The sequence below is a fragment of the Lutra lutra genome, chromosome 5, assembly GCF_902655055.1.
Source record: "Lutra lutra chromosome 5, mLutLut1.2, whole genome shotgun sequence".
Taxonomy (NCBI): domain Eukaryota; kingdom Metazoa; phylum Chordata; class Mammalia; order Carnivora; family Mustelidae; genus Lutra; species Lutra lutra.
In genome coordinates this window covers 71,831,380-71,847,695 of record NC_062282.1, presented here as the reverse complement: position 1 = coordinate 71,847,695, position 16,316 = coordinate 71,831,380, and the positions used below count along the sequence as shown (strand labels likewise).

Sequence of the window (16,316 nt, the reverse complement as noted above, 5' to 3'; positions counted from 1 at the left end):
AGTGCTTGAAATGTGGCTGGTGCAATGGAGCAAGTGAATTCTTAGTTAAAATGCAAATAGCGCCAGGTGCACAATGGCTATAACATTGGACAGTACAGATAGATACTGGATTGGGGACAGATCTGAGAGGCAGAGGCTGGGGCGGCTGGTGGACACTAGGGACAGACTTGGGGCTATTTACCTGCCAATTCAAGAGTATTTTGCTATTTTCATGGCCCGCAATAGCTACATTGGTGCTGAATACGAGCCCTACAGTGTACTATATGACAGGTCCATGCACAAAAGTGTTAGGAAAACCTTGGATAACCTCACATGAAGCAGGTTTCCTTCGTTTCTTCTCAGGGTTCTGGCTGAGTTTAGGCACACAAAATCTCTGTGAAGGAGTATGTTTCTGAAAACCACAGGTTGAGAACCACCACCATATGGCAGTACTCCCCTCAGATAAGGCCTAGTTAAAAGAATGACTGAGGGCGAGTTCTGGATATGGGCTTTTTTCATGTCTCCCCACCCCTGGTCCCTGGCCCTGAGGCATAAACAGTACCCAGCAGCAGGCAGGCTGGCCAAGGGAAATCCGCTGATAGCACTAGCATCATCTAGGGAGTGAGGTCATGGCAATAAGGGGGTTACTCAGGGAATCTAAGCCCTGTGGACACTTCTCCCCAGTCTTAGTCTCAGAAATTGCTTGGACTTAGATGCCCTTCCTGGGCCCAGCCCTCTGGAAGGAGTATGGACCCCTGGTGGGGAAGGAAAGGCTGAGTGAGAAAATGATGAAAAACCTAGAAAATGGGCAAGGATCAGTCTGACATATTCTGCCAAGCTCAGAAAGTATTGTTTCTTGATCTTGTCATGCCCTGTAAGTAGCAGGTGGCCTCCAGTCTCCAAAGCCAAGGCGAAATCCTGACATTTTCTAGCTCTTATCTGCAGAGTCCTAAAAAGTTGAGAACTCCCTGATATGTCTAGGGAGGAACTCCCAAACACTACTTGCTCCCCATCACAAGGCAGCTGGGCTCTGGGGACCAGGCCTGGAGAAGCAGTGTGGGATAGAACCAGAACTTCCAATCTGTCCCATCACACCCTGCCATGGACCTTGGCCCAGGCCTGATGGGGAGACAGTAACTGTGACAGCATCTGACACTAACTCATGAGCCAGTCAGTGGCTGAACAAAGCAACATCAATATAATGGGAGCCAAATTTGGTCATAATAGTTTAAGGTCATTCTTGGGGTCTGTTAAAGCTTTTGTGGCTCATTCCCAAGAGTTTTGGCCTAAGCACTAATGGTGGAAACTCTTGACTAAGGAATTTAGGAGGTCAATGAAAGATCTGTTTTGTTGGAGTTGTGATAACATTTTCATTAAGACCACTTTCCGTTGGGGTAAAGTGGCAAATTGGGGCATGGTCATACCAGCTAGAACTCCTGTTAAATCTATGGACATTTGGGGCCATTTTTGGTTAGTCATAGGAATTTCATTGCTTTACTCCAAAGGTATCACTTTAACTGGGTTGGTTTATTCATTTAGCTCACTTGATAATAGGAAGAAAAAGAGGCTAATATGTTAGCTGCCCACAGAGAGGGTCAAGGAGGCAGAAAATCTTCAGGGAAGACAGATACAAACCATACCTTCTTGATATATCAGTCTTCAACATCTGTCTGTGTGCAAGATAAGAGCTTCCTCAGATCTTTGGAGGTTTTAGGCAGGGACTGCCAAAGACAAGGGAATGTCCTGGGCCTGGTTAGAGGTGGAATCCTTTCCTCTGGAAGTGAACCCTGCTGGGTGTGGGGGCTGGGCCATGCTCAGCCTGTCATTCTCTGGGACCATTTGGTCTTCTTCTTATGCAGAAGAAGATTCTTATGCAGAATCTTCTATATGCAGATTCCAAAGTTGTATTCACAGGGTACAGATTTCCTCAGCAGCCCTGTGGAAACACCCAGGTAGCCTTTGTCTCTGTCAGATGTAATGTGCTTGCTTAACTCAGGCAGGACTCACCCTCCATGGTGAGGATGCATGAAATTCATTGGACCCCCGCACTGACCTCTTCCCACTAATGCCAGTGGTCACAAGGACAAGATAATGGGGAGCTGGTGCACTCGCTCTTCCAGGATTAAGCCTACAGGGCAGAGTGAGGTTTGTCTTTGCCAGCCAGGGTTCTCTTGTGAGGCCAAGTCTAAGGCAGTACAAGGGCATAGCTGGCTGGCCATGTCATTTTCCTAGCTCCAGGCAGCTCCCAAGAGACCCATTTCTGCTGATACTCTGGGGGTAGGGATTGTAGAAGCAGCCCCCACTTCTGTAGGCTTAGGGGGGGCGGCAGGCCTAGGGAGTCTATGCTAACAGTTTAATTTCAGTTGGGGGATACTAGAGGTAATGAAGCAAGGACACAGGGATTGGTTATAAGAGGAGAGGCAGAAATCCAGCCCTCCATCCCTCCTCCGGTTCCACAGTCTCACCAATGAGAGGAATGGGGAAGGACCTTAAAGTCTGGCTAGGTAATGACAACAAAGGTCTGGGGTGCTCCCTCTGCAGCAGGTGTCAACCCCCGCCCCCCCCCCCCCAACACACTATCCTACTGGCGCCCAAACCACCTTGTTTGCAGACCAGGTGAGCAAAGCTCAGTTGGTGTAGAGTGGTTGCCCGATGACTCAGCTAAAAAGTATGGAGCCTGGATTCCAACCCACACCTGTCTGTGCCCAGTACCCAGATGGCTCCCATAGTATCAGGCTGTCAGCAGAGGAAGAAACTGAGGCCTGGGAAGGACGTTTGCAAGAGCCTGCCTGGGGCAGGACACTAGCACTTCATGCTGAGAGAGCATCTGGGGACCCGGAAGGAAGGTGACAAAGGCTGCATCCCAGGTGGACACCATGGGACTCAGCCCCTGCCTTCAGCTCCCCTGCTCCCCCTCCTCCTAGACAATATTGCTCTGCTGTTCCAAGCTCCTGGGCCCCAGTAGGGTAGGGTTTGGCTTGGTCCTCAAGGGAGGAATGCCTCATCTACACCCTGGAGGCCACCTGCAGTTTCAAGGGGTGGGGCCCTAGGGGAATGGGACATAGACTGGCCTGTAACTTGGCCTCAGGGCAGGGGGCAGCTTAGCCACCCCAGCGTGTTCATGAACCTGCTTCCAACTGCAGGGGACTCTGGCCTACTAGGCCTTATCTTGGCCCTAGGAATCAAAGAGGATGTTTCTGCTGCGCTTCTGTGGGAGAAAGGCAACAAGAACTCTCCTGTTCTCCTGCTCTAAACAACACCCTCTGCTAGGTCCTGGGGTACTCAGCAATCTGAACTCTGGGTGAGTCTATCAGCCAGGACCACTCACAGGCGTATCTTCACGTCTAGCCATGAGACTGGAGTCACCCTATGGTTGTCCTGAGTCTAATCCAGCTTCTTGGTCCCTTAGACAATGCAGCAGCCCTGGCAACTGGCTGTTTGCTAGCCTGCATCAGGGGGGTTCTCAGACCCACTTGCAGGGTTCCTTCAGGAAAAGCTTTTCCCCGCCCTCCAGACCCCAGCCTAGATGTCAGGGTCCTCACTTCCATTTCTGTACAAATGCCTTGGCCTGGCCTGGGTCTCCTTCTCTGTTTCTGCCCTACCACTTCTCACTCACACTGTCAATCCTGAATTGGCCCGTATTAGAGCAGGTACAGTGAGTTCTTCCACAGCAATTACAAATAGCCACAGTTTTGCTAAGACAGGTGAAGGGATATGCCTGAGATCTTAGTTCAGGAGCTCGACGTAAGTGGCCAAGGCCATAGGAGTCTCGGGCTGCAGGTGGTGGTAATTCTGTGCCAGGCTTTTCTGAGAAAGCTGACTTCATGGAATGAGGGAATCATAAGGATACAGAGTTGGGGTTTGGGGGTCAGGTGCAGAGAGGGAGGGAGTCATTAGGTAAGAATAGCTATTGCTTTCCTAAAACTAAGAACAATGGAGAAGTCATGTCACATCAGGGTGATGGTGGACTTTGGTGGGGGACTGTTGACCTTGCCTGTGGGAGGTGAAGGGTAACTGTCTCTGCTGGGGACCCAGAGCTCTCCTCCAAATGCTCCTTCTGGGCTTTCCAGGGTGGGAAGGAGAGCAGATGTGAGGATGCTAAGAGCTGTGGTGAGGGCTGTGCTTTTAGGTATAGAGCCTGGCACTCCCAAATAAATGGGGGGCAGGGCAGGGTAGACAGGAGGGCCTGAAGGGGTGTTCAACTTTCTAAGGCTGGTGACTATTCATCACCATCCTGCTGTCATGAACTGGCCAGCAGCCAGAGTTCTCAGCTTTGGAGACCATCTGCCCCTATTGGGGGTAGATGCCGCCTCAGGTCACTCAGTAGGACCCCATATTTGGTCTCTGGCCATCCTAAGACACATACAAGGTGACCTGGGGGCCCGCCCTTATCTAAAGGCCCCCAAGAGCACAGCCTCACCATCCAGTACCTGTCCTCTTCCTGTCTGCCACTCCCCTTGTGGTCTGTTGGGTACCCAATCTCTCCGACGAGACTGGAAGCTTCCCAGGAGCAAGCAGCTCATCTCCTCTGTAGTCTCAGGGCGCCAAGGTAGGATTGACCCTTGAGAGCATTTCCTGTAAAACCCTGGGTCAGCATCTGCTTACCTGTTCTGTCAACCGCCCTCATGGCTTCTTTGAGCCCTCCCTTGGGGGACAAGCCAGGCTAAACTTTGGAGTACAAGGGAGCAGGCTGAGAGCAGGGAGGACAGAGTGGTAGCTAGCTTGACCCCTGCAGTAGAGCCTTGGCCCATGACCAACCAGCAGCCAGGGCCACAGGCTCTAGCCCAGGGAGCCACAGGCTCCAGGCCACTGGGTCCCGCTGCGTGCAGCACGTCCCATCCACGTCTCTCAGCAGAACTGCTGGAGACGTGAAGGCAGAGTCATTCATTAGTTTTATAAACAAATTACATGAGTAAAAAGTTTAATTTTACAGAATAAGAAACACAGGTGAGTGAAGAGACACATTCGTGAAAGCCACCTACAAGACCCCACCCACGTAACCAGGCTATTACAGTTTGAGAGACTCGGGCGCAAACACAATTTCTCAGGCCCCCATGTAGGCATTTAGAAGCTCCGTCCCATGCAGACGCAGTCATGGTCTCCGTGTGTGTGACACGTCCACTGGCAATGGTGCAATTGACTCCCCAGCACTGGCCTGGGGCCCCTCCTCAGCCCACAGGTCTCTCCGCGCCCACATATTTTGCACCGCTTGGCCTCTGAGAGTCCAAAGAGCTGGCTGTCCAGGCTGCAGAGGTAATCTAGAGTAGATTAGCAGGTACAAAGGGCCTTGGATGTAGGTTAGCCAACGGTCCCAGTTCACTTAGGACTGAGGAGAGGGATTTTCAGGGCTACCACTGAGAAAGTTCTGGGGAAACTGGGGTGAGACGGTCACTGTACGTGGAGAGCCAAAGGCCTTGTCTAGTCCCTCTCTCTGTGCACTGCTCACAGGCCACCCTGCTGCATCTCAGAACCCCCCAAAACTCACCAAGCAGCTCTGGGACAGAGGGTCCCTCTAGACATACCCCTTCCAAGTGTTCCCAAGTGAGGCTCAGAAAAGGAGGGGGGAAGGGAATGAGTAAGGGCAGACAGGCATCATCCCCTGAGGGAAGATGGCCAGGTGAACCCTGGCTGTCCAGAGCAGCCCAATGCAGAGGTGGAGGGGCTCCCATACTTGGCCAGCTACCCCTCCTGCCTAAGAGCTGCCCTTAGACCTCAGGGTCTGAGTCATCATAGGCTAGGTTCTGGCCCTAGTTCTTGGAAAGTGCAGGGTCTCTGGGTGGGAAGTGCTCAGCCCCCTGGAGCTTTCCACAGCTCTGGTGCACCCAGCCTCATATCCTCCTCCTCTGTGTCCAAACCTGTGCATGTTGCCTGCCTAGCTTCTCTCTACCTAAGACTGAGAATAGAGAAGAGAAGAGGAGTCTAGGACAGGATGAGCTGAGTGAGAAGCAGGCAGGTGGGAGGGGACCTGGGCAGAAAGGATGTCTCTGACACAGGTGGGCATATCCTGACTGTGGTCTGGCCTGTTTATGCCTAAAGATGAGGCCCTTGGAGACCAGAGGAATAGGTGGAATAATGGTCCACCGTGGAATAAAGATGTCCACATCCTAATGCCTATAATCTGTAACTATGGTATCTTAATGTCAACAGGGAATTAAGGTTGTAGGTAGAAATAAGCTTGTAATCAGCTACTTAAAGAGATTATCTTGGATTATCTGGATGGATCCAATGTAGTCAGGTGAGGGTCCTTAAGTGGGGAAGAAGGAAGAAGAAGAGGCAAAACCAGAGAGGCGGCATTATGTGAAAGCCATTGCTGGCTTTGAAGACAGAGGAAGGGACCACAAGCCAAGGAATGCAAGTGGCCTCTGAGAAAGTTGTAAAAGGTAAGGAAACAGATTCTCTCCTAGAGCCTCTGGGAAAAGTATGGAGCCCTGATGACACTGGGAGTTTAGTCCAGTAAGACTCGTTTTGGACTTCTGACTTACAGAGCTGTAATTTATATTTTAAGCCACTTAGTTTATGGTACTTTGTGACAGCAGCAATATGGGAAACTGGATGAGGGAGGCAGTCCCCCCAAGTCCCTTGGTTAGAGTCTTGCAGTCTCACAGAGCCCCAGAGTCTCTCTGAGGAAGCCTCTTTTCCGTTCTAGGAATCCCTGAGACTCTGAGCACTGGGCAGGGAATGGGCCCCCATAGCCTGGGTGGGTCAAGAAGGATACCCAAAGAATAGTGGCTCAGATGGACATGTCTCCGGGAAACAGCCACCCCCTTGACCCCACTTCCCTAATGGCCACCAGTGCTGGCTCTGACCTGTCCTCCCAGGGTGGAGTTCTGTCCTTTCCACACACCCATTATACTTAAAGCACCCTTAGTCTTTGGCTTCATTAAGGGAATCCAATTTGGCTCAGAAAAAGCTAGGACTAGAAGGAAAAAAGTTTTGAGGAAAAATCACTAACTTGGATGTCAGCCAGATCTGCATCAAGTCCTCGTTCTGACGCTTACTAGCTCTGTGGCCTCAGATGAGACCTCCTGTAGCCTCAGTTTCCTCATCTATACAATGGGTGTAATGGCTTTTGTCTTACATGCCTCACAGGGGGAGATGACACAAGAGGAAACATGCTGCACCGACACAGACAGTATTTTTATTAATAAACAATAGTGATAAACCACATGTGCCTTTGGATGGAGTGGGTAATCACACATCCTGTGCTGGGGACGGAAGGGAGGGCACACTCATCAGCTCTGCTTTGCCTGCAGGCAGGAGGCTGCACGCGGCCTGGCCTGGAGAAAAGAGCAACACTTGTCTCTGTTGGAGCCCCTAGTTCGGAGCCCCCACAGACATGAGACACAGCCACCCTGCGGCCGGCACGCTGTCCTACCAACCATTACAGATGATGGCTTTGAGCTTTTTTTTTTTTCCCAAAGGAAAATAATTTTCTAGAATTTCTTTTACATTGAAAACAGCCCCTCCTCATAAAAACACTCACATTTTTATAGGGAAAAAGTAGAATATGAAATTATGCACAGTCAGTATGATTCCAATCTAATGAATATTGTAACTTTATGTGGACTACCTACTGGAAGAAACTGGGTGGTGGGATTAGAGGTGATTGTATTTATTTATTTACTTTTTTAAAAGAATATTTTATTTATTTATTTGACAGAGAGAGAGAGAGATCACAAGTAGGCAGAGCAGCAGGCAGAGAGAGGGGGGAAGCAGGCTCCCTGTTGAGCAGAGAGCCCGATGTGCGGCTCGATCCCAGGACCCTGGGATCATGACCTGAGCTGAAGGCAGAGGCTTAACCCACTGAGCCACCCAGGTGCCCCGGTGATTGTATTTATTTATTTTCTTAACTTAAAAATGCTCTACAATGACCTCTGATCACTTTTACAGTCAGAAAAAATACATATATGAATATATCAAAAATGCCAAGGACTTCCTTTTATGGGGCCTTGAACCAGGGTTGAACCAGCTTCTGCACAGGAGGGAGTCCTGAACAGGATCCCTCCTGTGGGACCCTGTGGGACCCTGGAGACTCAGGACTTCCCCTGCCAGGCCCCTGCAGGCTTTGTGAGACAAGAGGCTGGACAAGTTGCTCTGCAGCCCAAAAATGACGTCACCTTCCTCTCACCCACCCCTGCTCCCTGCCCAGCTTCCAGGGGCTCCTCTGTACCCTGAGAATTCCTCACTCAGGCCTTGAGGTAGAAACAACCCCCCCCACCCCACCCCACCCCCGCCGCAGTCTGCCTCTCCCAGACTGGCCCTGGGAGTCCCTGCCTCCTGGCATGTGCCTAGCTCGCAGGCTGCACTTCTCAGAGCCCTGCCCTTCCTTGAAGAACAAAGCCTGGCTGCCTGTGCAGCTTGCTGGCCCATAGTGACCCCTGCTTCTCTCTGATTCGTCCATAACAGCAGCTCTTGTTTGTTGGCTCTAAATTTCAGCCACATAGCCAACGTGCTCTCTTTTAATCCCAGGCCACCAGCCATGGCAGAGACGAAAATGGGAACAGCACCCCCTGGAGTTGTGCAGTGTGGGGACCCTATCTGATCCTCCCTGGCCTCTGAGGGATATATTGTCATCCCTAGTTCAAAGATAATATAACTGAAGCTCAGAGAGGCCAAGCGAAATCACCCATGGTCACATGGTCTGTGTTGTGTGTGGCAAAGCTAGGACTTGATCTCTACTCAGTTCACTTGAAGCTCACTCCTCCTCCCCACCCACTGTGATGTCCTCCTGAACAACTCCCACATTCCAGCATGGGGGGTGGGGCGGATTGTGAGTGGAACACACAGGGAGCACCCAGTGAATATCGGGTGCTGGCAGTGTTCACAGTGAGCTCCACCAGGGTTTATCATTCAATACCCCAAGTCTTCCCAGAGCATCTGGGAGCAGTGACAGGCCTATTCTGTTCACTGCGATATTCTGGCACCCAGCGATGCCTGACACACAGTACATGCTCCATAAGTGACGAATCCACGACTGTTCATTCAAAGAATAAAACAATAAAATAATTAATATGAGCTGGTATCTATGGAATGCCTACCACAAGCCAGCTCTCAGGGAGCCTCCAGGTGATCTGAGGGAACATACAACACTGGGACAAGGACCATACAGCATGGGTATAAGCTCACGAAAGTGTCTATATAAAGGCCATGAGAACACCAAAGAAGGAATGGTGATGAGCAGCAAGCCTAAACCCTTCTACCATGTCAGAGACCATCCCATCAGAGCTTGACCGCAGCGACTGCCAAAGCCCATGAAACCCAATTTCCCATTTGCATCCACGTTCAGACTCTATCTGGATACTCTTTGCCTCTCCAGGCTGGACAACTAGAATGCTGAGGGCTAGAAGACAAACAGTTGTAGAAACTGCTGATACTTAGCTCGGAAAGAAAGAGGAGGGTTGTCTGTAACACCCGACGAGCTCTTGGCCAGAGGGCATTAGCCCTGAGCGCCCCCCGAGGGGGCCTGCTCTGGCTGGCTGGGCTGCCTGTGGATGGAGCAGAGAAGCAGGGAGCCTGGTGGGCTGCCTCTCTGGGACCTGATGAGGCCTTACTTCCCATTGTGTAACTTGTTCACACAATAAGCATTTATTGACTATCATCTCTGGCCTATTCCAGTCTAGAGAAATAAGGATGAATAAAACAAGTGACAACCTTAGGAAATGCCAGCCCCCTAAGTTGACAGAGTCAGGAACCACTGGGTGACCTTCCCGAGTGATAGTGACATGTCAAAGGATGTCCTCCAGTCCTACATCACATACCAGTCTTTATCTTCCACTCCTGGCAAGGCCCCTCAGTCTGCAGTGAGAGTTATAAGTCTGCAACCGGTGTGGCGCTTGAGGGGCTGATCCAGAAGAGGCTGCCATGGGTACAGCTTCCACTCCCTGCCCTGTCCACTCACTGCCCCGTTCAGGGCTGAAATGGACACATGTATACCTTTATTTATCATCAAGAAGCAGTAATTATGCAGAAAAATGCACAACACGTATGTTCAGTGTTTTTAATATGTTCCGTTTAGTAAGTATCAAATAGAGAGCAAATATTTGTACAACCGCCACCAGGTCAAGGGATGAAACAATGCCGACTCCCCTCCAAGACCCCCCCGTGGGCCCCTCCTCATCACAACACCCCATATTCATGTCTGTGATCATGTCTACATTGGCTTTTGTGACAGTGATTTCTGTGCTTTTTATAGTTTTACCTTTTCTGCACGTATCCTTAAACACAATATAGTCCAGTGTTGTCACTGGTTAAACTTTTCCTGGAAGGAATTATACTGGATGAGTTCTTTGGTGTGTTTTACTCAATATTATGTTGATGAGAGTTATTCATTATTATGTGATTGCTATCCAATATGACAGCTATTGCAAGTTGCTGTAGTTCATTCATTTTCACTGCAGGAATGTTGCACAATTTCTCTGCATTCTCAAATGCTGATGGGCATTTGGATGCTTCCTGGTGTTGTGTGGACATTCTCATGCACATGTAGGTAAGAGCTTGGTCAGAGCAGATCCTGAGGAGTGGAGCTGCTGGATTATAGGGTATGTGTATCTTCTTCTTTACCAGATCACCAGATGTACTTTTTAATTCTGAAAAAGTTTCTCGGGGAAGTAGGGCTGTCACACCCCAGCATTGTCTGCGGTAGAGGAAATGAGGTTTGCCTGCCCTTGCAGCTTGATCAGCCCAACTTCCGTCCTCAGAATCTCATCCTCTCTAGCCCAGCCGGCCACCCCGTGCCGTCCGGTACCCATAGGTCAAGGCCCCTTGGCAGCGGGCTCCGCGCCAGCCTCCCTACCTCAGTGATGCAGCTGGGTGGGGGTGAGAGGAGGCTGAGAATGAGGAAGTGGAAACCAAATATGAGGGCCACAGAGAAGTCCGGTTCACAGACCTCAGTGTTTCAGCAGCATACTCCGTGGGAGAGGAACATGCGAGCTGCCTGAGCAGCAGCCCTAGAGGCGCCAAGCCCACAGGGGCCAAGGTGGACTACCAAAGTGCACTTTGTCCTTGATTCCTGCACGTAGGTCATTCCACGCAGCCTTCACTGTGTACCAACACTCTGAGGTACACGTAACCATCCCCATGTCACAGATGAAGGCACTGAGGCACAGGGACACTGAATGACTGGTGATACAGTACAGCGGTTCATAGTATGGGATCTGGTCCTGTGTAAATTGGGTTTAACTCGAGTCTTCCCTGCTTCCTGATGCAGTCTGGGGTCAGTTAGCTGGCTTCCTTTGGTCTTAGTATCCCCACCTGTAAAATGGGGCTAACTGACTCACTGGGCTACTGAGTTAAGAGATGAGGTGAAGAAGGAGCTTTGCAGAGTGCCCGGCACAGAGGAGGCATGAGCAGGACTCCAGAATGGGACCTGTGGAGTACCTGAGACTGACAGCCGGCACATGAAGTGGGCAGGGAGGGGGAAGGAACTGCTCATCCTGGCAAGTGGGTACCAGGCCGCCAAGCTGCGGGAGCTGACCCAGGGCTGTGTGTGCGAACGGTCAGTGAGGTGCTGGCAGGGTGGACTCTGAAACACAGGCATGCAGGCACCTTTGCCCAGAGCTTCCCACCTACCTGTGGTTGCTGATTCCTGGCACTGATTTGTGACAGGGAGCAGCTGGATCCCTGAGCATGTGGAAGCTTCAGCCCAGCTTCAGTGCCAGCCTCCGCAGGCCACACTAGCAGGCAGCGCCGTGGCAGCCAATGGGCAGCAAAGCCTGTTGCTAGGGTCACTGGTGAACCTTATTTGGCGACATGGGGCTGACCCTGCATTCACCTCTTAGAACCCTGGGAAACGCCAACCACAGATGTGAAATGAACGTCTCCAAACCGCAACTGCATTTCCTTTGAGAAAAGATTCGCTCTCCTCTCCAGCCTGCCTCTCACGGGTTGGATGCCTCTCGTACAATCACTTGCAAGCTTGAGGGGGAAGCATCTGCTACAAACCTGTGCTGGGCAGAGAGAGGGTAGGGAATATGGCCCCAGAGGCCCAGGACCCATCCAGGACAGCGAAGTTTTCTGTTCTCATCCTGGCGGCTGCCGACCCCTGCCCAGGCCTCTCTGCACACACCCTGAAGAGTTCCTGGCCCCATTTCCTGCAGCTTTGGGAAGCAGCTGGTATGAGGAAGACCCAGGGCACACAGGGAGGAAGTTGGCCTGCCTAGGCCCTCACCATCTGCACCGGCCACACCGCTTTGGTGTAGCCTACAGCTCAAACGGTCGGCAGTTTCTGTTTTTCACCTCCCTTTTGTGCATCTCTATTCTAACATTAAATAAGGGAAACTGTTGCCCCACCCCAGACAAACATGGGAGAGAAGCTGTGCCTTCAGTATTTCCAAAACAATACTCTTTCCTCCTATTTGTACAGCATCTTTGCTGTACAGTCCAGAGGATCTGTGCTCACATACGCCGTCTTGTTGGATCCTCATAAGCCTGGCTAAGGTAATAATACTTAAGGATAACTGAGCCCTCACCGTGTGTCAGGGACATGATGTAACTCATAGGAGCCACTATCCTTGTTCCCACTTTACTGGAGAGAAAAAAAAGGCAAAGGGATTCGGTAACCAGCTCAAGGTCACATAGCCTGTGAACGACAGAGCTGGGATTTTATCCCAGAGAGCTCAATTCCAAAGTCTGCCCCATTATCTTCTGTTATATTGCTTTTCAAAGCACACGCACAAGAACAGACCCCACTTGCAGGTGAGAAAGTGAGTCTGAGAAGATTGAAAGGGTGTGCGGCCTGAAGTCAGAGCTGCTGCCTCTGTCCACATCTGCTTCCCAAGGGCCGACCACCAGCGTCCTGTATCTGCCCCCACCCCCACCTCCTGACGCCCAGGCTAAAAGTGGCCTTTGTCTTCTGGGTAGCCTGGGGAGCCAAATGTCCCGGCCTATCCAGAAGACACTCCGGGCATTTGCCAGGCCCTTCAGAGGAGGTGTCCTGTCCCTGCCCGCAGTGTCAGGAACCTCCTGCACACGCCAGGATAGTTAAGGCATTTCACATACTAGGGTATGGGGACCATGGGCAGCAGAGCTGGGGCATCTGTTCACAGCATCCTCAACTGATGGCACTCCGAGGGGCTGGGCTGGAGTGCGGTGCAGACCCTTCCCTGGAGCGCTGTCCTTTCCTTGGGCTCCTCAGGCTGCCCTCATGCATCGAGCACACCTTATTGGGCAACTCCAATGTGTCAGGCCCTATTCCAGGGGCACCGAGGACACAACAGTGAGCGATGCAGACCAAATTCCAGGCTTGGCAGAGTTTCGTTCAGGTGAGAGAGACAGACACTGGGCAAATAGTCATAAAGACAGCCGAAGAGCACAGGGCTCTAGGAGAGAATGCAACTTTAGGGTCTTTTTTTTTTCTTAAGATTTTATTTATTTATTTGAGAGAGAGAGACAAAGATAGTGACAGAGAGCACAAGCCGGGGGTGGGGGGTGGGCAGAGGGAGAAGGAGAAGCAGGCTCCCTGCTGAGCAGGGATCCCGAAGTGGGGCTCGATCCCAGGACCCCAGGATCATGACCTGAGCCAAAGGCAGCTGCCTAACCAACTGAGCCACCCAGGGGCCCCAGGGTCTTAATCAAAGAAGTGTGTGGGGCTGGGTATTAGGGCAGCCATTCCCTGAGGTGAGCAATTCGGAGGAACAGAGGGCTGGTGTGGAGTGGTTCTTGGCCCCCATCCCACAGCCCTCCTCTCCTGCAGTGGGTCCCTTGAGGAAATCTGCTGCCAGGAAACCCGCTCTGCTGTTGTCGTCCCAGTTGCCCCTGGCCAGTGTCTTTGCTGGCAGTTGCTTTAGTGCTGGGAGAGACTACGGTTTTGTACCTCTGAGCCTCGGCTTCACTCAAGCACCTCCATTCCTCATCAGGGTCCTGCGTTGTGCAAGTGTGGGAGCCCTGGCAGGCCATGCGGGTGAAGGAAGCCGCTGTGGCAAGAAGCTGCTGGTATGACATGTTGGTTCTGAGAAACAGTTTTGGAATGAAACATTTTCAGATTAACCAAGAGCCAGGGTCCTTTCTAAAGCACCTCTGAACCGAGGTTTTCAATATAAATCATGGAATTACATTTTCCTAGTGAGGAAACGCTAGACAGACGGAGGCCAACCGGCCAGCTCCCGGTGCTGGCGCCGCCCGGCCCGCAGGCTGCCCAGGCGGCATGTGCTGGTTGCCCCGGGCCAGGCTACTTCCTGAATGACCTACCGCGTTACCTTCACTAAACATGCTTCTCCCGCATTGGGGACTTTCCCTGTGGGAAAGAAACCCCGGCACTCAGGGTGGTGAGGCTGTGATTTCCAGTTTCATTTTCCAGTTTCCGTTTAGAAGCAGCTCCACTCCCCATGCTCCAGGGTACCACAGGGGAGGGGAGGCCGGCAAGAAAAGTGTTCCTGCCAGCACCTGTTCCCTGGGGCTGCCAGGGGCTAGGGACTGGCCGAGCCTCCTGTACAGGAGGTTGTTAAATTCAGGTTCCTGGCTCCCCAGTTTCTGAGGTGGGAGGAAGTTTGGGCCCTTCAGTGGTTCTGATGGGGCATGGGGACCCTAGAGCATAGCTGAGGTGCAGTCCATTCCCTCCCCAAGGCTCTTCCTGTGGGGAACGCTTGTGAAACTTTGCTCAGCATCCCCCCCCTTTCCCTAGCAGGTGTTGAACACATTCCAGATGACCGTTTTCTAGGACTAGAGGTCTACAAGAAGCCCAGCCTATGGTCTTCACATAAGCTCCTCTCTTCTCCACATCCCAAGTTTCTCTTTAAGATGTTACTTTGAAATAAGCATTAATAGAAACGAAGCAAGCAAGAAAAAAAATCTATTGAGAGACTTTGGGGTCTTTCTTTCAGTTCTTTGTTCCATTTATTTGCAATTCATAGCCCGTTTAATTCCAAAAAGGCTGTAAGGACATTTATTTCTGTTTTGTTTTTTTTTTTGCCCTGACTGTGTCTGTGTCTGTATGTGTGTGTCTGTGTACATGTGTGTATGTGAGGTGGGCCTTCTAATGTACCCTTGCCCTTGTTTGACCTTGGAGGGAACAGGTGGTGAGCTCCCTAAGCCTGGCAGATGTAGACCTTTCCTAATCTCTAGGGCAAATTTGTTCTTCAGTATTTCTAGTATCAGTTTTTGATCAATCATTAATCAAAGTTGCAATAAAAAGATAATCTTCTCAGGACTAGGCTGTAAAGATCCTGGTCGAAACCTTGAATAAACCCTTCCGTGGAAGCCTCAAAGCGAAGAGAGAAGAGTCTTACGTCTGTGGCTGGATTTGGGGGCAAAAGAAGTCACCATCTCTAACCAAGGGGTACAGATATGAACTCAGTCACCTGAGTGGCTGGGGCCTCTTGCTTCATTTTTCACTGCTGATGAAGCTGGCCACGCCCTGGCTCCTAGAACAGGTGGCAGAGGTAGGGACGGAGGCTGTAGCTGGGCCCAAATGTGGGAGCTTGGGGGCACATCCATAGGATGTGACAGTGTGATAAGGCTCTGGGGCCAGGCTGAGGGCTGTGGAAGCAGGGCAACCACCACAGCCCACCCACTAGCCCATGTGGTGGAGGGAGCCCCTTGTCTTGAGAGCTTCATTCATTCCTGCTGACTTAGAGCTCTGCAGGGCATGGTGGTGCCTGGGATGGAGCAGGAGGGCCACTTCTCACGGGAGGAAGAGAGGAAGCAGTTGCTCCTCTGCAGGGCCCAGCTGGGGTCAGAGGCTGTGGAGCCCTCACTCCTCTCACAGTTCCCTCACAGTGGAGAGGGAGGGTGTGCTCTTTGGGGCACGAGGTCACAGGCTCCTGGCAGACTGCAGAAGTCAGATCTACAGGCTATAATCAACAAGGATAATGTGGGGTCCAGCACCAGGTCCAAGAAGCAATGACAACAAAGCAGAGCACAGGGACCCAGGCAAGTGCAGGCCAGACCAGCAGACTCAGGGGTGTAGTAGCTGGCGGCTTTTGCAGGACCCGCAACAAGTGCATTGTACAAGAAGCCAACATGCTCATATGGACCCATCTAAGATGTATGGAAGCTGAGAAAGGGCAGAGGCACTTGCTGTTCTCTCTGACCCTTCCCAACTCATGACTGGTCCCACTCTTGTACCATGTTTTCAGGAACACAGAGGAAATGGGCATTTTCGGAGAACTGTCACCCTGGAGGTACAGGGGGGTGAAATTGGGTGTGAGAAATTATTCCAGGCTGATGACCAGGACAGGGATAGACTTGTCCTGGGTGGCTCAAAGGGAGGAAACGGCGTCAACTGGAACAGTTGAGAGATGCATGTGAGGAAAAGACTTCCCATAGGTTGAATGGGGTCTCCGAAGATAGACCTCATCTCAGTTTTAATAGTGGCTATCTCTAGCTGGTAAGATTTAAATTTT

At 51.4% G+C, this 16,316-nt stretch overlaps 1 protein-coding gene across 2 annotated transcripts in view; it reads right to left on the bottom strand.

Annotated features, from left to right (window-relative positions):
- RAD50 (RAD50 double strand break repair protein) overlaps positions 1–16,316 on the bottom strand; it is a 231,606-nt gene that overhangs the window by 158,341 nt on the left and 56,949 nt on the right. The gene's annotated exons all lie outside the window — the stretch shown is intronic.